At 53.4% G+C, this 23,531-nt stretch overlaps 1 protein-coding gene across 2 annotated transcripts in view; it reads right to left on the bottom strand.

Annotated features, from left to right (window-relative positions):
- PACSIN1 (protein kinase C and casein kinase substrate in neurons 1) overlaps positions 1-23,531 on the bottom strand; it is a 51,122-nt gene that overhangs the window by 11,740 nt on the left and 15,851 nt on the right. Inside the window, exon 1 of one of the 2 annotated variants that reach the window (XM_074936319.1) lies at positions 22,985-23,121. The exons of the other annotated variant lie outside the window; for it this stretch is intronic. The gene's annotated coding sequence lies outside the window, so the exon portion shown is untranslated. Of the gene's footprint in view, positions 1-22,984; positions 23,122-23,531 lie in introns of those variants that run through there. 2 annotated transcript variants of the gene reach the window in all.

Raw genomic sequence — 23,531 nt, 5'->3', positions numbered from 1 at the left:
CACAGCAGTGGCCAGCAATACACAGAGCAATGCACACATACACATACAGAGCAACACGCCCATGCACAACACATACAACAACACAGAGAGACACATGCACACAGACAACATGCAGACAGAGCAATATCTGCATAACACCAGAGCACCACACTCTCAGTAACACACTCAGCTGTGCAAATGCACCCCCACAAAACCAAATATCATGTCATTGCAAGGTACGCACATACATACATACACACAAACACAACCTGCATGCTCACGTCCCCAAATGTACATTGAAATACACATTCACGCAAATGTACATTCTACCCACAAGTGTATGCGCTCAGACCAACACTGTTGTCTACACACAAACACACACACACATACTCCCTGACGTCTGCTGCCGTGTGTTACTGTCCACTGCTGTCAGCTGTTTTATTGTAGGGCTTTATAGACAGACACACACACGTACACTTTGTTGTGTATATTAGTCTGTTGTTTTGTTGTGGTGCTATGCACACACGTGCGCACACACACTATTGCTGTCAATTGTTTTGTTGTGGGGCTACACACAGACACTGCTGTTTGCTGCTGAATATATTGTTGCATCTTGCTCTGTTTTGTTGTGGTGCTATGCACACACACACATTCCCTGCTGTTTGTTGTGCATGTTACTGTCGTTTTTTGTGCTAAACCTCCCCCGCCCACACACCCACCTTCTCCCTCGCCCCGCACTCCCAGCCCCATGTAGAACACTCACTCTCTTATCAAGTTCCCGCAGATCCTAAGAGATCAGCAAGGCAACAAGATGAGCAGCAGAAAAGGGTTGAGCATTATCAAGCCAATTTTACACATATTGCACTGGGGTTAAAACATATCAAGGGGAGAAAATGAAACTGCTTTAGTGACACCTCTGCCTGGGAGTCAAGTTTCTCTCTGCCAGCCACAGAGAATGCGCTGTGTCAAAGGGGTGAATGTAGGGACGCTGAGACCCTCGTGAAATTCTGCCTTTGCCATGCTGCAGTAGTTAGCAGTGCCAGGGAGGGAAGAATGGTGGTATCCCCGTGGTTTAGACCCGGGCACATTGTAGCCCAGTGCTAGGGGGGAGTGAGAACAAGGTACCAATGCAAACCGAGCCAGGAGTATGCCGGCACTGTCAGGTGACGCAAGCATGCCAGAAGACCTGGGGTCAAGGAGAAGGAAGGGACGTGACTGATCTGTTGGACTTGTGTTAACTAGTTTTCTTTTGAAGAACTGAAACCAAAGCCCTGAAGGAAAGGGATTGGAATCCTGTGGGTGGAAAGTGTTCTCTGTGCAGGGGCTGGCAAGTTAACCCCCTGGCTTATAGTGCGGGTGTGTTTACAACTTCACTGCAGTTGTGTTTAGGGTTACCTATCGGGTAATGAAGTGAAATGAATGCAAGAGACATGCAATCCTCTGCACTCCACATAGATCCCTACTGAGCTTTTTTAAAAGAGAACCCGTTCAAGAAATATAGGGGTGGGTTAACTCTGGTGTACTGGCCACCCTGCCTCATGAACAAGTAGCTATGGTGTGCTTCCTTAAAATCCTCCTGGAGACAGTATTCTTTTATGACTAATTATTGTCTGCATTACAGTAACACCCACAATGTGCCAGGTGCTGTCCAGATGTACCCCCACTCTTCACGTCCTGTCCGAAACACTGGAGTGTTGTGGTGTGCTGCTGTGCTTCCCCCCAGAAGTGGCTGCAAAATGCTGCATCGCTCTGCACCTACAGTCCAAAACGCTAGTGATTCGTTTTGTGTCACTGCAGGATTTTAGTTCAAACCCTGGGTCACAGCAATAACGTGGTTAGTGTCCAGAGCAAGGTGAACTATTACATAGAGGACCGCAGGGTTGTGAAGATGAACTGTTTGTACCTCTATAGCATTTTCCATCCAAGCTCTTCCAAATTCAGCCTCTTAGTTCCCCTCCATATCCTATGAAGGAGGTGTCCTTATCCCCATTTTACAGATGGGAAAACTGAGACACAGTCTGGGGAAGCGTCATGCAGAGGGTCAGCAGCACAGCCAGCATTACAAGGTCTCTTCACTCCTAGAGCTGGGCTTTAGCTGGAAGACCATCCCTCCCCTCTTTTTAGTAAGAGTGAATGAAGTGACTCTTGTATTATAGATGAGCCTGGCTGGAAACACCCGTGAGCGTTGGGAATGGCTGGATCCAGATCCTACCCAACCGTAGCTGCTCAGACCCACCTAGGGCCTAATTCCTTCCTGGGATGAATATGGAGGACTGTTGTTGATGAGAGGCTATGGTGGAAAGCTGTGATAATGATACTGTACTTAGCTCTTATTCAGGCACTTATCCATGCGCTTTACGCAGGAAGGTCAGTATCATTATCCCCATTTTACACCTGGGGAAACTGAGGCACGGACCAGGGATGTGACTTGCCCAGGGCCTGGGGCGATGGCCATAGTTTGTAAACAGCAGCCAGGAGTCCCGTGAAGGAAGCGGCTGACCTGTCGCGTGCAGACACGTGTCGCGTGTAATGAGGATATTTGTTAAACAGGTTTCCACGGCATGCAGGGTGTTTTTTTAATCCATGTTAATTTATTCTCAAAGGTGTTGCCGCCTGGCTTTGTGCCGCCACCCAGGCTGTTTGAACGTGTCCCTGTTATAAAGACAGGCCTGGGCGGAAGAGCTGCTTTCAGAGCCTGATGCCACCACTGTTGCTTGCTGCACTGCGTCGGATGGATGGGAAGGGGAGGAGAACTTGGGAATCCAGCAGGGCCCAGCAGCCCAGTGATGATCTTGCAATGGGCTATGGGAGTGAAAATGGGAGGCGGGTAACTCTTCTTTGCCTTAGTTATGTGACTGGAACCAGTCCTGACCTGCAGCCCCCTCATCCCAGTCCTGGGCTCTGCACACGCGGCTCTGTGAGTCCCCTCCAATCCTCTCCTGCCCTGCCATCCCTCTGCGATTCCAGTCCTGGCAGCTCTGCCTGTGCACCGTGATCGTGCCCTGCTGCAGCCTCTGCTGTTTTGATCCTTGGCCTTTAGATCATGCTGCTGCTGCTGCATCACAATCTGGACCTGGAGCATCCACTGCTTTTTCACTCCCGGGGCCACTAATTGCTCTGCAGATGCTCACTCCTGACCTGTAATGCCCGCTGCTATCCCAGTCTTGAGCCTTTGCACATACAAGCCTGCTAAACACCTCGGTTCCAAACTGCAGCACCCCTCGCTACTCTAGTCCTGCCCCCCTCACACACCTCTGCCAATGCACCTCAATCCTGACTTCCAGACATGCCAAACCCGCGGGAAAAATGCAGAAATTGGCCTTGTTTTTGGCTTAATTGGCTTGTGAGTTGCTTGTTGGCTAGTTTTGGCTTGTAGCTTGTTGTTTCTCTTTTTTGATCGGCTCCCGGCAAGCAGGGGCAAGGGGGGAGAGAGTCAGGGGTGCACAGCCGGCCCACCACAGTCCCAGACTGCACGCCGGGGGGATCTAGTCACATAGAGTATTGGGGTTCTTAGGAAGTGGCTTGTTTTGGCCTTGTTTTGAAATGGGATTAGCTTGATTTTTGGCTTATTGTGAAAATCGAGGTGCTTATTTACCACGTGAAAGTTGGCAATTATGGCCCTCACCAGTCCAATCCAGGGTCTCTCCTTAGCAGCTGCCAGTCACACCTCACTACAGCCCCCAGTGCAAGTTGCCAGAGTGGACTGCATTGACGCATTGGCAGGCCCGGGGTCTCCATGTTAATCTGCAGCCTGCATTCTAACGACTGCCCATGGTGCACTTCCTTTAGCTGCCAGGTATCCGCAGTGCCTCAGAACCCACGGGGACCAAGCCAACGCTGCTGACGCTGCTTGCAAACTGGCCAGTGCTGCCATGGGGAGACTAGAGATGTAGCCTTCCCTGGGATGCCTAGCTCCAAAACATGGCTTGGAGCAGCCTCAGAACAGGTACCAGGAGCAGTGCCATGTGACCAGGATGGCTGTCAGAAGAGCTTCTGCCCATCAAACCTTTGTACTGGAGGGATATCCTTGGGCTCCCCACAGCTCTGCCCGTGCACCTCAAGCCTGACCTGCAGCCCTGCTTGCTATTCCAGCCCTGCCCAGCAAGGAGGCAGGGTGGGAAGAAATGCCATGTTCGTGGCCAAGCGTTATCCACAGGAGCTGGCGATCAATGAACCGGTTAGCTCCCTCTGACTGCCCCATGCCATGTTGCTGAGCCAGCAAACAGCAGGCAGGGGAGGGTGTCATTTTAGAAACCCTCTGGGTGGATTGGCTTTGTTAGCAACTGATCTCTGCAAGGAGACCCAGACCAGGCAAAAGGCTCTGAGAGTCAGGCACAGAGAGGCCTGGTGTAATAACTAGCTCCTGGCTGCGCCTCTCTCTCGTCTTGTGTAGCTCGGTGGGTCCTGGGTTTTTGTCTCCGAATTCTATTGCCGTTAACATGGCCATCTATTCCCTGGTACGTGAATACACGCGCACACATGCATGCTGTAAACCAGCCTTGTTTTCCTTTGAAATGCATTTCAGTGCTGAGTGGTCATAAAAGTGTCTTGCTTCTCCCTCTCTCTCTAGCCCGGAGTCTGGGCTCTCCCTGAGTTACCGCGACTGTCCCTCTTCTGAGGTGAGAAGGAAAGGCAACTCCGGCCGGTGTCTGTTCAGTCTCAGGCTTCTCCATCCCTCCTCCACCCAGTGTCCTCAGCCCCGGTGACAGAGAGCAGCTTGCTTCCTTGTGCATTCAGTGCTGGGCTTCTCCAGGGGTGAGTGGCACGGTGAGTACCTTCTGCTGCTCCTGCTGCTTCTCTGCAGCCTGCTTTGTCTCGCCCCATTCCCTCTTGCCCTCTGCCCAAATCAGTGGTCCCTGGGAGGCTGTGGCAGCCCCAGCCATGCCAGCTAAGGTGCCACTGAGATACTGGAGGAAGTCCTGAGCAATGCCCCAGTCATGCAGCTCTGCTTGTTGGTTGTCAGCCTATTTCTGAGTCAACTGGAGCACGTGTTCCCCCAAAACACTAGCAAAGTTGGCATCAGTTGCATCCCGGGGGCCTGACCTTCCATCGCCCTGCCCCATGTGCAGTCATTTACCCTGGTGCAAAGGGGCGGTTCAGTGCCGCCAGGCTGATGCGGTACCACTCCCTTTGCACTGGTGCTGCCAGCACAGGACGCTGGAGAATCTGGGCCCCTCGCGGCAGAGCCTGAGCTCCCGCCGCACCAAGCTGTGGTCTTCCCAGCTCTGGGGGAAGCACGTTGTCGGTGAAGCTTATCCTACCCCTGTCCAAGCGGCCCCTGCTGCGTGGAGGGGGAGTGTCCAGCACTAGAGCGGCCGATGCAGCGTCTTTCCCAGCACCAGGTCGTTACAAACACCACAGGTAGCTGAGCAACAGCCCCCTGCTTCCAAGCAGACATGAGCTATGGGGGCTGTTATCTGGTCCATCATATTTATGTTACAGTAGCACCGAGAGGCCCCCACTGAGCCCATGCCCCATCGTGCTAAGTGCTGTACGGACACCTAGGAAGAGACAGCCCCTGCTCCTCCGAGCTTACAGCCTAGACAGACAAAGCAGAATTCTTACCCCCATTTTACAGGTGGGGAACTCAGGCCCAGAAAAACTAAGGGCCCGAGTTTTAAAGATATCTAGGCACCTAAAGGTGCAGGTCGGGCCCAAGCAGGGATTTCAAAAGGGTTTTGAAATCAATGGGAGTTAGATGCCTAACCTGCGCAGGCGCATTGAAAATCCCACGAGGCACCAGTCTGCATCTTTAGGCACCCACATACCTCTGTAGATGTGCCCAAGGTCACACAGGGAATCTGTGCCAGAGCAAGGAAGCCTGAGCCCCCGGCTAGTGCACTAACCGCTGGGTCTTGCTATCTTCCTTTTTGCCTCTGGGGCACAGGCTGACTAAGGCCTGAGCTGACTTGAGCTGCCATAAACTTTGCCCTACAATGGATCTCTGGCCAGGCCCACCCTGAAGTTAATGGGGGTTTTGGCATTGCAATGCAGGCTGAGTACATTCCTGGTTCATTATCTCCCTGCTCCTTCTGTTCTCCTCTGTGTTGTTTTCTTCAGGAAGGAAAGCAGGAGGAGCTGTTAATTGGATGTGCTATCCTCCTTAGCATCTGCACATTAGGTGCGTGAGTTTCCCCACTGCGGTACAGTGCCCCAGTGAGCACCAATTTGCTGTGTGCTGGCTGCCGGGTGCAATCTTTATGGCAACATGATTCATCTGCAAGTGAGAAGGAGGGAGGGAGAGAGAGAAGCAGCAGCGCAGGGGAGGAAGAGGAGGAAGTGAGGGCGGCCAGGGGAATCGTGTGACTACATCCCTGCCTCCTACACTCAACATTAGCCCCTTGGCCAGAAGGAAGGAGTGAAGAAACAAAAGAGTGAGGAAACACCGAGAGGGAGATGGGAAGGAACCAGGAGACAGAGAGTCAAGCTACGTCACGTCTACACTGCAGGGCATGTATAGCTACACGCTGCAGGGGAAAACTGGCTGTGTCCACACTGCGGTGTGTAGCTACCCGTGTCAGTGAAAGGCTCTGGTGAGGAGAGGCAGAGGGGGAAGGCTCCAGTAGCCAGGAGGCAGCAGGACCCTACAAGGCTAAATGGATGGGGAGGCACGGCTCGGGTGAGTAATGAGCCATATAGGGTATATACCTGGGTACATACCCACAGGCTTCAGGCATGTCGTTACTCACCTAAGCCGTGCCTCGCCACCAACACGGCTATTTATACCCAGGCTGGGGGGCTACCTGTCTACACACACCTACACAGCACACTTCTTTCAGTGGTATCTTCAGAGAGACATGGACAGATACTGCAATAGCATCCCATATGAATTAGCCACAAGCAGCCTTAGCTGAGGTATCTGATCTGAGTCTTCGTTGCCTTCAGTGGGAATAAACCCGGCTTTCCTACAGCAAGGGTTATCAGAGGAGACTGGTAGGAACCGGCACCAGGACCCAGACCAGGCCACAGCTCATACAAGTCAGAGATGGGAGGAAATGACTAGATGATTATTATAATGATTTGTTCTGGGGCAGCACCTAGGAGCCCCAGTCATGGTCCATGATCCCATGGAATGAGGTCCTGTACAAACGCAGAACAAACCCATACCCAGTTCTCTGACCCACTTATGTGTGTGTCCCTAGCAATGGAGTCCCCTCCACCCCACCCCAGAAGACCAGACCACGTTCTCATAGATGTTCCTAGTCTTTCTCTTCTAAGATCTAGCCTCATTTTCCCCTTCTCTTCATTCCATCCTGTGAGTCCTAGTGACTCTCCCTTTAATCTCCCCTTCTCACCGTTGACCCGTTTCCTATAGACGGTTATGTTTCTCCATTAGCCAAGCTGTACGTATTGAGTCAAATCCATGTCTGCTGTAAGCCCATTAGAGCTGCATCAGAGATGAATTTGGCTCATTTAGCTTCACAGGGACAGGGACAGATCCTTGGCTGGTGTGACTCAGCAAAAATCCACTGACTTTAACAGAGCTACTATACCGATTTACATCAGCTGAGGACCTGGCCCTTCATCTCTGCTCATCACGATTCCCCACCACCACCACCCACTCATTGGTTGCTCTTCTCTGAACTCACTTTCATCTTGGCTGGTTCTGCAGCTTGATAACTGAACACAACATTACAGGGGCAGCCTCATCAGAGACATATACCAAGGAGCTCCTTCGGTACCTTCTGTCCCCTGGCATGATGCCCCTGCACATGCAGCCCACAAGGAGTCCATGTTGCATTACAAGATCATGTCTACTACACTGTCCACTATCATCCTTATGTCTCCTTCAGCCTCTCCACTTACAGGCTTCTCCCTCCTTTTTCGTCTCCTTTCTGTGTTTGTTCAGCGCCCGGCACAATGGGACCCTGATCCTGACCGGGGCCCTCGGGCACTACTGCTTCCGTTTATCGCCCCACGTGGACTAGTTCTTGCGTTTTCCAAGTTGAACCTCACCATATTTCCTGCCTTTATTTCTCTATTCTGTATCCTGTCCTCCTTGGGGCATGTATCTTCTCCCAGAGCCCGATGCTGCAGTTGCTATTGCCATTGTGCGTACTACGGTAGCATCTAGAGGTCCCAGCCGAGATCAGGGCTCCATTGTGTTAGGTTCTGTACATACACATAGTAAGAGACTGAAGAACTTACCGTCTAAAGAGACAAGAAAAGTTGTCACCCCCATTTTACGGATGGGGAGCTGAGGCTCAGAGAGATTGCCCAGGGCTGTAATGGGAGGCTGTAGCAGACCTGGGATCTGTGTGAAGGTTTGGTGTCAGAAAGAGGGCTGCATATTGAAGCGGGAGTCTATAAGGAGCCTGGCTTTCTAGGAGAGGGAGCAGCGCTTGTCTCCGGGTGGCCGTGAGAGATGGCAGCTCTGCAAGGCTTCTCTGTTTCCGAGCTCTATGAATTATTCATCCGCAGACGACGCAGAGGATCAAGCAGAGCTGCCTTGATTCAAACCGATGGCCTATGTTTCTGTGGCGGATGCGACTTTGCAGGCTGCGTTGTCTGCCAGGGCAGCCTGGAGGGGAACGTGGCCCGAGCACTGTCAAGTCGCGCCGTGGCAGACATCGCTCGAGGGGCACTGGCATTCCCGCTGCCGCAGCGCTCGCTGCCAGCGCGGGGAGGGGAGAGGCTTGTGCAAGGGGCTCTGCCCAAGCCAGGTGGGAGCACCACCCGCTTGTCTGGGGGAGCTCCTGTGTGTGTGTGTGCGCGTTTTGGGGGGGATGTGTGTTGGCAGAAACACTCTAATGAGCCCTGTGCTTAGCCAGGCACTGTAGCACCCAGCTTGCCATGGGCAGTGCGTGGGTACCACAGCTCACATGCTTGGATACAGCCCCTCCCTCCCCCTCAGAGACCTCAAGGGGCAGCTCCCCAGCACAAGGAAGCTGGGGCATTTGTGTGAGCAGGCCTGGCACACTTCACTCACAAGAGAGCAGCTCCACGCAGACATGTCACTGCAGTGCTCTGCGTGCAATGCATCCCTTCGCTGGTGCAAAGCCTGGGGTGGGAATGAAGGGAGGGAAAAGATGGATTGCTCCCTCCCCGGGATCCTGTGGCTGCGGGGGCCTACCTGAGCCCTGACCTGGTGTGTACGCGAATGTGTAGCGTGGGCACACCAGCTTCCTCTCCTTGTGCAATTGCGTTCAGCTGCCCCAGGACCCTGCAGCAACCAGGGTAGAGCAGAGGTGCCTGATTCGCCGGTCATATCCCTTCCCACCCGGATAGCTCCCTCCACCCCACACACAGCCTGGAATGCCCCCTGCAACTGGAGGTTCTTTGCTGGGGGCGTTTCCCTGTGGACAGGTTGTTTGTCTGCTCTATGCCGGTGTCCCATGGCCAGAAGCACAACCATGGCCACAAGGAGATGTGACAGCTATTGCTTGTCCCCCTCTGAGCTTGCATTGCCTGTACAGCGCTTTGCATCCCCACACCACAGCTGTTGCCGGCGTTTTACAAGTGCTGGCTGCAATGCCTGGGATGGGGTCGTCAACTCTAAAGAAACTGCCCCTTCTGCAAAGTGGTTTCACCTAGCTGTCCTGACTCCCTCTCACCAGGCAGCACCTGGCATGTGGAAATCAGCCCTGCTCTCAGAAACAGCAGTGGGCACTGCAGGAGATGGTGTGTCGGGGTTCCCCCACAATGGACTGGAGCTGGTGCCAGGGTGGAAGCCAGCATTTCATGCCACTGCTGTCCCTGTGGAGGGCCTGATCCTGTGAGGTGCTGCGTGGCCTCAACTCCCACTGAAGTGCAAAGGAGGCAGGCGAGCTGGGCCCTCCTGCTGTCCCTGGACCGTCCTCACTGAGAACGACAAAGCCCAGTGCTCACAGTCAACTTTGAGCTCTCCCCTTTGTGGGACTCTCTCCTCCCAGTGTCTGGGGAAGGAGCAGTCACGGCCTCCAGTACTGGCCACCCCGTCCCAGCCAGGCATCGGGGAGCAACAGAGACCCTCTGAAGGGAACTGGAGCAGAGGAAAGCAAGGGGAGAGGAGTGGGAGTAGCCTCTGGCTCTGTCGCTAGGGAAATCCACCTTGAACTGCCAGAGAGAGCAGCTGTGAATGATACAGACAAGGAGCAAGCCCATGCACTGCAAGCCCTACGCTCCCTGGGCCAAACAAGGAGCTGGAGTAAGTGTTGCCAGTTTAGGGTGCTTGGGCCCTAGAAGTCCTGTTGCCGAGCTCTGAGGGGAGCCAGTCCAGCCCTGCCCTGCCCTGCCCTGCCCCGGGAGGTTGGTGCTCTGTAGTCGGGAAGGCTCTCCAATTACTTTGCAAATGGTTGCCTAGCGAGGTCGGGGAACAGGGAAGGATCCTTATTCCCATTTTACAAAGTGGGAAACTGAAGGTTGCAGAGCTAGAAACAGGTCCCAGGATCCTGACTAACAGGCTCCTGCTCTCACCACTTCCCCTCCTCGAAACAGGAAGAGACCCCAGTTATCCTGGTGTCTGTTCCTTACACAAGCCACCAGAGCCAGGAAAAGAACCCAGGAGTCTGGACCGTAACCAGTCCCATACCCTAACCTCTTGGCACAAGTTTCAACCAGACCATATCAAAATTCACGAACACAAAGGGCGTGGTGACCAGTGACCATGTCCAGCTGTCAGCGACACCAGGGCACACCTGGAGTGATTGCACGGACGGCAAGGGAGTTAGTGGGGGTTCACACTGGTGTATGTGGGAGCAGGATCTGCTCCCGGCTCTCATGGGGGAGCTGCAATTTTTCTCTCCCTCTTGGCTCTTCCCGCGCTGCCAATTCTTTAATCGAATCATCAGTTTAGGGAATTGGGGCAGAATCTCTGTGTGAGATTAGTGTCCCCGCAGCTCATAGTAGCAGAGTCCTGTCTGCACCCCAGCCACTCTGCATCAGGCCCCTTTATGACCCCGCTCAGCCAGGCCAGGAGGAGGGGGTATGGCCCCAGGGCAGACCCCTCAGGGCCACGTATTAGAGAGGCAAAGCTCAACGCCAGCTTTGGAGGGGGACTTTGTGCTGGAAAGAGTTCACTGGGGGTTGAGGGGATTGGGATGGGGGGGCTGTACAGAGCTCAGTGCCATGGTGCCCCCTAAGCCCAGTCCCCTCTGGGCCTACAGATCCACTCTCACCCAGCCCTGGGGGAAAGCAGGTGTTAGTACATTGGGCCTGTGAGTGCTTGTGATGCTGCCCAGCCCTATGCAACCCTCTATGGGGCAGAGATTCAGCCAGGCTGCTCTCCCAAGTCTTCTCCAAACCTTTGGGGCCAGGTTGCCTCCAAGGTTCGCGGGGCCCTACATGAACTAACCAGTGCAGAGGCCCATCCAGTCCTTCCCTGCTTATCCAGCGCCAGCCACTCTGCACACCTTGCGCCCTGCCCCCAGGTCCTGCCTGCCACCCCCTCCGACTCCACGACATGGGTTCCCCCAGCCTCCAAATGGACCAGGAAGACAGGAGAGGGAGCTTAGCCTTGATTTGCCAAGCCGGGTAATCTCTGGGGAGGCCAACTGACCGGGACAGAAGGCGGGAAGTCGGGTTTTCCTGCCTGGCTCCAGAAGCTGGGGCACAGGAATGCCTGGGCCTCCCTGCTATACTGCTGCAAGGAGGCAGCAGGGCAGGGGTGACTCCCCCACCTTGTCTTAGGGTGAGAGAGAAGCTCATTACAAAAACCCCTGCAGTGGCCCAGCATGGCCCTTGAGGCTCCAAGGAAGAACCAACCTCTGGAAGAATGAGTCTGTCTCACCCGTGGGCCGTGTACCCCGTAGGGGAATGAGGAAAGAAAGGAGAAGAGGGCTGCACGGATGGAGGATGGTTATTGCGTGGGGCCCTGGGTTGGAAGCAGAAACGCAGCCACCGTGCACGTGAGGGTGCACGATTTTTAATGCCTTGGGGAGGGGGGCAGGGCAGAGCAGTTGCTTATGGGGACTGGCAGGTTTCTAAGCTCTTCAAGCCTTTTAATCCCCTGCTTGATCACTAGTTAAATGCACCCACTGGGTTTGAGATCATAGCGTGTTCGCTACGAGGTCTCGGGCCAGCTTGTTTGCTAGTGGGGCTGTGACTGAAGCACGTTTGCTGTTGGGTTTGTGATCACAGCATGTTTGTTACTGGTTTGCCATCAGGGTCTGTTATGCGTTATGTGATTTAGCATTCGCTGCTGGGTCATTACTGAGCCTGTGATTTACCCTGTCTTCCTTAACGGGTTACCATCAGCACTGTGATTATAATGTGTCGCTGTTGAGACATAGCTGCAGTACAGGCTTGGGGTGTGTGTGTGTCTGTGTGTGTGCAAATGTCAGCTTGCCAGCGCTATCGCTGAAGAGAGGGAGTGCGGTTTAGCTGGAAGGATCCTGGTGCTGTGTCTTCTACATGTGACCGGGTGGCTGAGACTCAGGGATGGAGGGCATTCAGCAGCGTCAGCGAGAGGCTTTAAAAGCAAATGAATGGGGCAGGGGACTGATTGAAAGAGGCAGTCCTCTGCCTACGCCTCTCTCCTGCCTGCGGGCACAGCTGTGCTCCAGGGGGGATGTTCGCAAGGCTGGCACCACCCAGGTGACGATGTGCCCTGCCCGCAGAGCCCTTGTGTTGTCTGTATCACACACGGAATGACTCGCCCCTGTGGGGCGGATGAGCCGGGAGCTCCCAGGGGCGGGTTGTGCTAACTGTGCCGGGGAGCAGAGACTCCCCATCTCGGTTAGCAGAGAACCAGCCTTGGGGGTGCCTGGGGAGATGCCTGCTTGAGATCCCTGTGGCTGCTGCAGAGGGCGCGGGAATTCTGGGTCCTCTCCAGTTTCTGGTGGAAGAAGCACTTGGTGTGACGGGTTCCCAGCAGTCTACGGGCAATCCTGCTGCGGTGGGACGAGTTCATGTTATGGGGGCGGGATCCCCACTGGAAAATGGGGTTCCTCCCAGCCCAGGAGGTTGGCAGGCCAGGGATGAGGTACCCAGAGCTAGTGGGGAAAGGGAAGGGCAGGAGGAGGAGTTTGGGGTATTAACAGCCCACACACAGATCGCTGGGTGAAGGCTACTGACCCCCATCGATTAACTACGGGCCCAACAGCTCTTCCAGCTCCATTTCCTGTGTAGCAGGCTGGGTGGGATGGGCCAGAACCAGCGATAAATAAACCCCCGGGAGCCAAATGGTGGGGCATCTCCCCTAATTTACAGGTGCTGCCTCTCTGCCTGTCTTGGGTGTCTGAAGAAACAATCAGATCTTGCTTCTGATGCTCTCACAGCATCCTCAGCTGAGATTGGCAGAAACCGCCAGCCAATTCTGCTGAGACTTCCACTCCCAAATCAGGTTTCAGAGTAGCAGCCGTGTTAGTCTGTATTTGCAAAAAGAAAAGGGATACTAACGCTATTAACCTTCTGGCACACGCTGGGCTGAAGGGGCTGCAAAGCCTCCCAAAGGCAAAGTGAAGACCCTCCCCCTGCAGAGCGCTCTGCCAGCTAGAACAGTGCATAAGAGACTGTGCCATGGGGCTTCCCCCCGGCCCCGCCCCAATGGAGGGGGAACGCATGCAGAGCAGGGGGAAGAGTGCAGATCAAGCCTATGCTATTGGGCCCAGCTTCCTGGCTGGAATACACTAGCCTGAGTGGAATGGGGTAGCACCAGCCTCTGACTGGCTCCTAGGAAAAGTCTCAACGTAGCCTCCTCCAAGGAAAGTAGTTTGTCCCTGCTGTGCAGGGAGGAGCCATGAGCCTGGTTGAAGGGGGCAGCAGCATGTTCCTGCAGATTGAGGCAGAGCATGGGGCCAAGCTTTCTGCCTGGGGAGAAGGCACCACAGGCACAGATACCCTTCAACCTGCGTATGGGGGTTCTAATGCAATGGGATCTGGACCTGAGCCCTTCCCCACTCCAGTCCTCATGCTTCAGGGCACAAGAGGATCACTGACAAGGGTCAGGAAGAAACTCCCACCCTTTCCAGGCACTCTGGGGAGCTTATGCTTTTCTCCGGCACTGTCTGGGAGGTAAGAACAGATGGATAGTTCTTGAGTTCCCGCTAGAGATGGGCTCGGCCCACAAACTCTGCAGGTATCACCAAGCAAGGGAGGATAGATGTGCACAGATCACAGTCAGTGCTGCAGGGCAAGATGGGCAGCAACAGCCCAGCAGTGGGGCATTGACCCCAACTGCTCCCATCAAATCACAAGCAATTATAAGCACCCCAACGTTCAGTGTTGGGATTATTACTATTATTTATTATGTCCAGTAGAGCCCCGGAGCCCCAATCACGGCCAAGGACCCCACTGTGCTAGGCGCTGTCCAAACACAGAACAAAAAGACGTCCCCACAGAGCTTACAATCTAAATATAAAACAAGAGACGACAAATAGACATGGGATTTAGCTCAGGCCCATCTCTAGTTCTACCTGATTATGTGACTATTAAATTGGGAAGGGCAGAATGGGAAGCAGTAACTTGTGACCCAAGAGTAGGGACATGGAGGAACGTCTGACCCTTGTAACGGGGGAGGCAAGCAAGGGAGAGTGAGTGTGACAGTGGTTCCCCAGCTAAGTAGTGGTAAGGACCACGGTCAGGAATCAATACCTGCAGCACAGCCAGTCGCTAACGAACACGGCTGGCCAGTACTAGGCTGTCTGATTGGCTAAACCACCTGATTGGTTGGAAGAGTCAACAGACCATCTCTTAAGCACTAGCCCAGCAGCAGTGCCCTAGTTGCTTAAAGCATCTAGCTGCTCATGCCTGCGATAGCTCCTGGACGTGCCAGTTCAGCCTTGCTTCGCTCCAGGTAACGTAGTCCTGACCCTTGGTTCTGATTCCTGACTTTGGCTCTGGCATCTGACTCTGGTTAAGATCCTTGACTCTAATGCAGGACTTCTGACTCTAAACCTTAGGCATGACTGCCTATGTCCCAGTCACTGACACCCCCTGTAACAAACTGCTTTATAAGCCACAACTACACATGGACATGGGAGTAGAACCTGGTCCTTCTGCTCCAAAAACACAAGCCTGTACCATCTGAGATCTCTTAGATTGTACCATGTGGTCCACCCAGTCACTAGATACCAACATCATGCATTTATATACACAACTAGTGCATTACAGTCCCCTGTGCCAGTACCCTACTTTCCCTTCCCATCACCCCAGCCCCCCCTTGTTTGGTCCTCACAATATTTAATCCTGCAGATCACTAGCAAGACCTCCACACAGTCATGATATATGGAGTAGCAGATCTCCTTAAATAGATGGTGTTTATTAGAGAAAACTGCAACAGACATGAACAGGCTTCCACACAGCTTGAGCTCCAGCTCAGTCTGTGTTGTTTACTAGAATCTGCACTCCATGGGGCGCTCTAGCCAGCACATGGTGACATCTAGTGGCTTCCATATATAATTGCACATAAACACATAACAGAGACCACAGAGAACCTCCGCTAATGAGGCTTCCTTGTTGAAAACTGAAATAAACCCTTAAGTTTTACCCACTGGTTAAACTCAAAACATCACACAGACAAATTGTGGTGATGACCCCAGTGCCTGCGACTTGGCTATATGGGATCCAAATACTTCATTTGTTAGTTAAATATATGAACTCAAGAAGAAATGCTAATTTGCTCCATGCTGTTGCCTTTTAGTTACTTGGTAGTTCCCAGCAGGATCCTCATTAAGAGCTTTGGAAATTAGAAACAAACAATTGTCTTAAGGAACAAGTGAAAAATGGTCCTTGCCAGATAGTTTGTCTTGGATTTAGGCTTTGTAAAATGATACCGTTTTGTTGGGCTTTAATATTACATAGAAACATTTGAATTACTTTAACTGAAAACTGGGTGTACGTATACGTACGTACACTACGGCATTGGGTTAGCCTACAAGCAGCAGAGAGGAAGGATGAGCTTTGTGGTTAAAACACTGGATTGGGACTCAGGAGATCTAGTTTCAATTCCTAGCTCTGCCACAGCCTCCGTGGGCAAGTTATTTGGGGCTGGACTTTCAAAAGAGTGGAGTATGCCGGGTGCTAAGCAAGTGGAAATCTGGCCCTAAATCTTTGTGCCTGTTCCCCATCTTTAAAATGGTGCTAATATTTCCTTTCTCCCACCCTCTGTCTGTTTTGTCCACTTAGACTGGAAACTCTTCAGTCAGGGACTGTCTCACGATGTGTATGTACAGAACCTAGCGCGATGAGGTCCTGATCTCAGTCGTGTGGCCTCTAGATGCTACTGTAATACAAACAATACGGAAAGAAAGTGAAGTTGACAAGAAACAAAGGCGAAACTGATCAGCTGAGTTAAATGGTTCAACTGAGTGAGGCGCAGAAAACAGGCAAACAGCACAACTGGTTAAAAAGTCCATTGGCCTCTTTGAACACTCAGAGGGGTTCTTGGTAACACAGGGCAGGGTGAAAGTCACTATGGCACTCTGAAAAACTGTACCTGTAGCTCTAAACGTGATTTTTATCCTGTTTAAATACAGGCTGTCTCAGAAAGAAACCAGCAGGCGTATTCATGAATAAAACCCACTTCCAACTCATGTTGTACAGGTGCAAACATACAACATGGGTTAACCTCAACCGTGTGGGCGCGCACTCCTGTGTTTCTTGTCGCTCTGTGTCAACAGATGGAAAGGCATCCGTGGGTGAGATAATGATACTAACAAGGGTGGTGGCAGGGTTTGTAGGCACCCAGAAGATGCTCAACAGTGAAGGATTTTGACTAGGGATAGGCTGATTCAGATTAAAGTAGCAGCAGCTCCGTTCTCCATCTAAAATTCAAACTGACTCACCTAAGGGTGGGAAAGGTTGGGTCAGTCCTTGCTATTTCCCCTGCTCCCTGCTGCCGCACTTCCTGGTTCTCGTGGGACTTCTTGATGCAGTGTTGCAGACCCTGGAGATTCCTATCAAACACCTGGGTCCAATCACCCTGTCAAGTCGGGGGGGTGGCGGGGGGTGGGAGGCACAAATGCAGAGGTCTGGGCTGGAATCTGCCGTGACTGTGGCACAGAGAGGCAATGCCAACCCTGAGAAGGGGATAAGCTTTTGCGAGCTACAGCTGAGCTGTAGCTCGCAAAAGCTTATGCTCAAATAAATTTGTTCGTCTCTAAGGTGCCACAAGTCCTCCTTTTCTTTTTGAGAATACAGACTAACATGGCTGCTACTCTGAAACGTGAGAAGGGGAGACACTGGCAACCAGTGCAGAGGCATCTGCTGGGAGCAGGGCTTGTAGCCATTCGCCCTGGGCTCATGGCCTAGGGAGCACTGAGTCATGCCAGAGTTGGCCGTCCAGTATTCCTAGGCGTTAGGCTGTGCCCATGGCCCTGCTGTACACCCATCTCTTGGCTTGCTGTCCAGGACTCCTCTGGGTTCTGGGATTCCTGCTGGGCTTTCCCCTCATCACTGTTCCAATGGCTACTGGAACCCTAGCTCCAGCTCTTAGCACTCTTCCCTTGGGAGGAGTATCACTATGGTTCACAGCTGCTTGACTCTGAGTGACCTGCCTGGTAAAACAGGTAGGTTGGAATTATAGCCCTGTTCCCTTCCTCACTTCCCAAGGCCACCTTGTCTGTTTGGCTCCCCACATACTGGTGCTGCGTATCAGGTGGCCTGGAGCCCAAGCCCATTGAGGGCCGTGGACTCTGGATCAGGAACAGTTAGGGGCTCATCTAAACCCACAGGAGGTTTGCTCAGCACTGGCTTTGGCCCTCCATTTTCATATTTCAGTGTGGGACTCTTCAGTCTTACGGCATTATCCACAGCCTAATGAAAGCAATGGGCTGTGATGCAGGTCCTTTAGGAGCAAAGAGATGCACTGCCCGGTCTAGTCTCCCCAAAGACTCTCGTGGTGAGAGACTGCCCATGCCAGCATCTCTGCCTTTCTGAGAACTCCCCGCCTGGGCTCACGAAGCCAGGGAAGAGCTGTGTGTCAGCGGTTCCGTCATGCTGGCTGACAGCTGGCAAATGAGCTAAATGGCCCTATGTGTAGTGACTTCCACAAGACGAAACCTAAATCTGAGCAGTGAAATGGCACGAGCAATGGGAGGGGGAGAGAGCCCAAGAGGGCAGCGGAGAATAAAACAGGGAAAGAGGAAGATGGAGGCTGGGAGTTAAAGGTTAAGTCAACCCCACTGTCCCATTCTCCCTCCCCCACCTCTGGCCATCTGCTTCTAGTGCGCAGAGCCTGCTCTGAAGCTGCCAGGCTGAGCAGAGAGCCATGGGCTTCAATGTGGGGTAGAAACAGCACACAGTACCCTGTGCACGGAGTCAGTAGTGAGCCCCCTGCCCCAGCATGATGCTGTGCTGCTCGGAGTTCATTCTGAACCCAGGGCTCCACAAGGTCCTAGAGGATACTGAACTGCTGGAGGTATCCCAAAAACAAGTCCTGGCCCCTTGTCTCTATGCCATTTTCAAGAGCAGGGTTAACCTGGCATCCTGGTCCCTTTCCAGTGTGTTCAATGATCTACATTCTCCCTCCAGTTTCAAATGGGCAGATCATTCTTGGCCCCTCCCTATGTACTGTTGTGTGGTGTTGCTGTGTCCTGTTAAACAGCTGCTGTGCCCCACCCCAGAGGTGGGTGACAGATTCCTACATGTATGGTCATTCCTGCAGCTGATCGTCTCTAAGTCTATGGGAATTCTGTGTGTACAACAATTTCAGGATTGGGATTGCAGTTGCCCAGGTCCCTGGAGATCCTTCTGGTGAAGGGTGCTCTATTAATACAAAGGGGTTTATAACAAGCTGGCTGAGTCATCCTATCCTTTTAGCAGGCATTGATCGTGTTGGGAAAAGATTTAGTGGGTCGGCTGACACAGAGGCAGGTGGCTCTATATGCCACTTGTATATAAGGCAGGTAGAAGAGGGTCTCTGAGAGAGGGGACCTAGGATGTGGGCTGAGTAACCTCAAGAGAGAAGCAACCAAGCCTGGGTGAAGGTCTGAGCAGAGCTTTTCCATCTAACTGCTAATTAAGCCAAAGCCTAGGAAGGAGGTGAGTTTGGACGCTATGTACCATGAAGGATTTGCTTTGGAGCAGGTTGGGAAAGGGACCTGCTCACAGTTGTATCCCTGGGACCCAACCTGCTCCTTTTGGAGTTAATGGAAAAACTTCCCCTACCTTCAATAACGGCAGGATTTGGCCCTGTTATTACTATACATGCACACTAGTGAAAACTGTCCCAATGTTAGGGGCAGGGCGGGGGAGAAGCAGGGTGTGGAAATCCACTGAGGTACCATGCATTTCTCTGAAGAGAGTTCACATAGTGAAAATATATAGGGCCAGATTCTGGGGTGGTGCAAATCACCATCATTCCACAGAAGTCAATGGAGCTAGGCTGACTTACACCATGTGTTCCTTGGAAGCTATGCAGATGTCAGCAAAGAGCAGTGAAAACAAGCCTGATTTACAAGGCACTGAATGTGGGAGACTTGGCAAAGGTTGGGCTTTGTTCTCCAGGCCAGGGCTCTCGGTTTGATTAGCTAAATGAAAAACCTAGAGGGAGGGGGGGCAGAGTTATAACCACCGGAGTGATCAACATGGACTGGCAAGGAAGGGGCTTGAGGTGCAGCTTTTCTGTTAATGGGATTAATTCACGAGCATCCCCAGAGCATCCCTTCTCCCCTATCACCCTAAGTGAATTTCAATGGCCAGACTGCGGCTGGTTTCTTTGGTGTGATTTTCCTTTTTATGCTGGTGAAAGCCTGGAGGGTCGGATTCTCCCATCACAGAACCAGGTACAGCATGGGCAGCATCAGGGCACGCTTCCCCGGTGCGGCCTTGCCAATGCACTTTGACTTGAAAGGGATCACCAGGGTCAATCTGCTGAAACTGGTGACAAAGAGGCTAATTAAAGTTAAATGATGGCAGGGTTTGTGAGGCACAGAGAATTCCCTAAGCTATAGCCCTCTCCAAAGAGATTTCCAGCTGTTTCCATGAACCGCCTTTAGAGATCCATGTACCCTAGTTCCAGGTGGGAAGATTGTGACATTAAATCTCGTGTTTGTGCATTCACACACACCCACCCCACACTCTGCATCACTGGAAGCAATGCCACAAACTCAGCATGGTAACAACAAGCATTTTCTTAAACTCCTGGAGGCCACAAAACATTTTTACTTTTTGCACACTCTAAAAGAAGATCAATCTTCTCCTTGCTCTCCCCAGGGTTAAGCATTATTGTTGAGAACACAGGAGACCTACCACCGCTTTCTTCCAGGGATCTCAGAGCTCTTTGCAATCTTTCCATAAATGTGCATGGCACTTCACAGATCAAAGAAAGACAAGGTCTCTGTCCAGAGGAACTTACAGTCTAAGTGATGATGAGATGCACCAGAGATGTGCATAGACACTAGGGACGAGGGCTGTAGAGAAATGAAGTAGTATTGCCAAACCCAAACATGAGTCAGGCCCCCCAAAAATGAGACCGACTTAAAAATCACAAGATTTAGGAAAACAAATATGTGGTTTCTGGTTATTTGTCTTCTGGTTTCTGAGACTTTAAGGGTCATGTTTTCAAGCTTTTCTCGGCAACCAGGAGGGCTAAACACTTACTTTTCATTGTAAAATAAGCTAAGAGTTTCAAGAAATCATATGACTCCAGCAGCTGGGGGTTTTAAATCAATCACCAAATACCATGAAACTTGTGATAAAATTGAGAGTTGGCAACACTGTGGTGGTTCTGGATGTATAATAATAATACCTAGCTCTTGTACTGTGCTTTTTTCGTTAGTAAATCTCAAAGCACTTTACAAAGTATCAGTTTCCCCATTTTCCAGATAGGGAAACTGAGGCCTGGGGATGGGACTTGCTCAAGGTCACCCAGCAGGTTAGTGGCAGACCAAGGGATAGAGTGAAGGTCTCCTGAGGCCCCGTCCAATGCTTTATCCACTAGGCCACATTATCACAGCTTGGAGATTCTCTTTTTACCTTCCTTCATGCACACAGACTCAGAGGGTTTGGTGTCCCCACCAGGAAAGTGTGCCTGACTCTGCTCTCGCTGCCCCCAGTGGAGACCTGTGGCCTCACTCCTCATTTACACCAGCGTAAGGGTGAGGGGAATCAGGCCCACTATTTCAAAGAGAGATTGGAGGCACGGCAGATCAAGTCAGGAAGGGGAGGTGGGTGCCCAGGAGCAGGGGGACAGGTGGAAGATGGTGCTGAGGTGGGCGGAAGGAGAATACTGCGGGATGGTTAATTTAGCTGCTTTTCTGTGGAGTGAAAGGATCAAATGGGGAGTCGAAGGAGACCAGGTTGGGGAGTCAAAGGAGACGAGGTCAGGGAGTGAGAAGGGGATGCATACTGTTGGGCTTTGCAGGTGAGGACAAGGACCATGGTGAGGGGAAAGCAGTGTAAGGATTTGAGATGGGGCTGGAAGTTGTCAGAACTGCCTTCCAGATGGGCTGGGGTTGGGAAAGCCAGGGCAGGCAGGAGGCTGCAGTAGTGGAGGTGAAAGACGGATCAGGGCTTGGACTAGGGTTTTGCTTGACAAAGCCTGGGCAGGACGGGATTTTGTGTAGGAATCTGGTGCTGATGGTGTTAGTGTGGGAGGGGAAGGGGGGGAAAGGTGAAGAGTGCTGTGAGTCTGAAGGAGCAGGGATGATGGTAGCGTTGCTAGTAGAGATGGGGAAGGAGGGGCAGGTTTAGGGGCCAGGGTTCGGTTAATCCTCACAAACCCCTGTGACAGAGGGAAGTATCTCTGTTTTATAGATGGGGAAACTGAGGCACCGAGCAGTGACATGACTGGCCCGTGGTCACACAGCGAGTCAGTGGCAGGGCAAGAAGCAGCTTGAGAGGATCCCAGCTTGCTCTCACCACCCTTCCAGACCCGTGAATTGGAGCCCGGAGACCCCCCTCTGTAAGCACCTGGCCTATTCCCTCCTCTGTAGGATGCCGCAGTCAGGACAGGCCCCCCGTTCCGATTAGTCCATCCCAGGGATTTCCCTTCTCTGTGTGGCGCGGGAATGAACATGGTCACTGTAATGGGGACCTTCCATCTGTTCAGCTTCAGTGCAGCAGGCTGAACAGCCAGGGCCTTCTGGGTAACACTGTGTCCTGCCCTCTGGGCTTCACACCAGCTCCCCTTCCCAGATGTGGCCTCTTGCTCCCTGGGCCAGCCTGGCAAGGGCTGGGAAGTGCTGTTGGCAGAGCCAGCCCGCTCTGCCCTGGCAGGGGACCTCACTACTCACTGCAACCCCTGCTGGCTGCTTGAGGGGTGACGACCAGCTCAGAGAGGGCTGCTACCAAACCTTCCTTGGCCAGAGGCTGCTGGCTGGGATGGGTTCAGAGAGGATTGAGGGGCATGGTTAAAAGGAAGGCAGGGTGCAGGAAGAGCTGTAAGAGATGGAGGTAACTGCGGGGGTGTGTGTGGAAATGAAGGAGGGATGTGTCTTCTACAAAAGATAGTGCAGCGAGAGCCTGAGTAGAGAGATCAGTATCGGAGCAAAATATTTATCATTATAATTGGGAATACCAGCCACTGCACCACCCACCCTCAGGGAGAGAAACCAGGAGCCCTCCGAGCATCTTCCTACCAGGTGCCAGACCAGATCCCCCCTCCCCAGGGCTGCAAGCTGCTCCATCTCCTCTTAGGACCCGCTCTCCCCCATCCCTTCCCCGGCAACCCGCGTTTGGGAAGCTGAGCGGGGCGCGGGGGGGGGGGGGGGGGAATCTGACCATAGCAGGTTTCCTTGCCCAGCCCTTCCCCCGCGATGCCTGAACCGCAGCCTGGCCACCGCTCCTGTGATGCAGGTAGAAACCGGCAGGTGGGAACCAGGCGCGTGGCTCTCCCCAGCCGTAGGGAGCGGGAGGGCGACGGAGATGCAGCATCCCTTTTGCAAAACTACCACCCAAGCAGGGAGGTCGCTCCAGGCGAAAGCCCAAGCCTTGCCCCCTCCAATCTCCAGTTTGGGGGGGGGGGGGAGGAGGAGAAAGGTGCCCAGCTGCAGCACAGCGGGTCCTGTCTGCACGGGGACAGCTCCCCCCCCCGAGTCCCGCCTGCAGCGAGCACCGCAGGGACCTTTGCTCCCCTGGCCAGCAGCCCGGCGCGCGGGGGGGGGGGGGGGGCGGTGCATTTCCCTGCCGGCGGCCAGGCGCTTACCTGGGGCGTCCCCGTCCGTGCACAGAGCAGCCGCCCCGCGCTGAAAGGTGCAAGGCGGGAGCGAGGCTCCTGCGTCCGCCGGCGGAGCTCGCAGTGAAGCAGCCGCGCCAGGACTGCGGGCGGGGCGCGCGCTCCCTGCCGCCTCCCGCAGCCGCCCACCTCCGCCTGCCGCTGGTTTCCATGGCAACTGGGTAATGCTCAGTACCTCCAGCCCCCCCCCCCGCGGCGGGCACAGGTGCCATCCGCCGTGCGCACCCCCGCGTCCCTGGGCACTGTCACGAGTGCGGCGGAGACCCTCACACTGGCGGGCGTGCACTCGCGTGTGACCCTCCTGCTCACACCCGCCCACGCCTGTGTGAAGTGTATCCTCACATGAGCACGGGTCGGTGCACAGCCCTCAAGCGTGCACCGGTGTGTGTGTCTGTGTGACCACGCTCACCCTGCCCTGCCCCCCCCCCCCACGCGCCACCTTCACACTCACCTGGGCTTGCGCGTGGGCAGACACAGGAGTTACAGGTGAAACGCCCTCGGGCAATCACAGCGGCAA

This window comes from Natator depressus, chromosome 21 (assembly GCF_965152275.1).
Source record: "Natator depressus isolate rNatDep1 chromosome 21, rNatDep2.hap1, whole genome shotgun sequence".
Classification (NCBI taxonomy): Eukaryota; Metazoa; Chordata; order Testudines; family Cheloniidae; genus Natator; species Natator depressus.
Note: the sequence above shows the minus strand (reverse complement) of the source record. Positions and strands in the feature narration are given on the sequence as shown.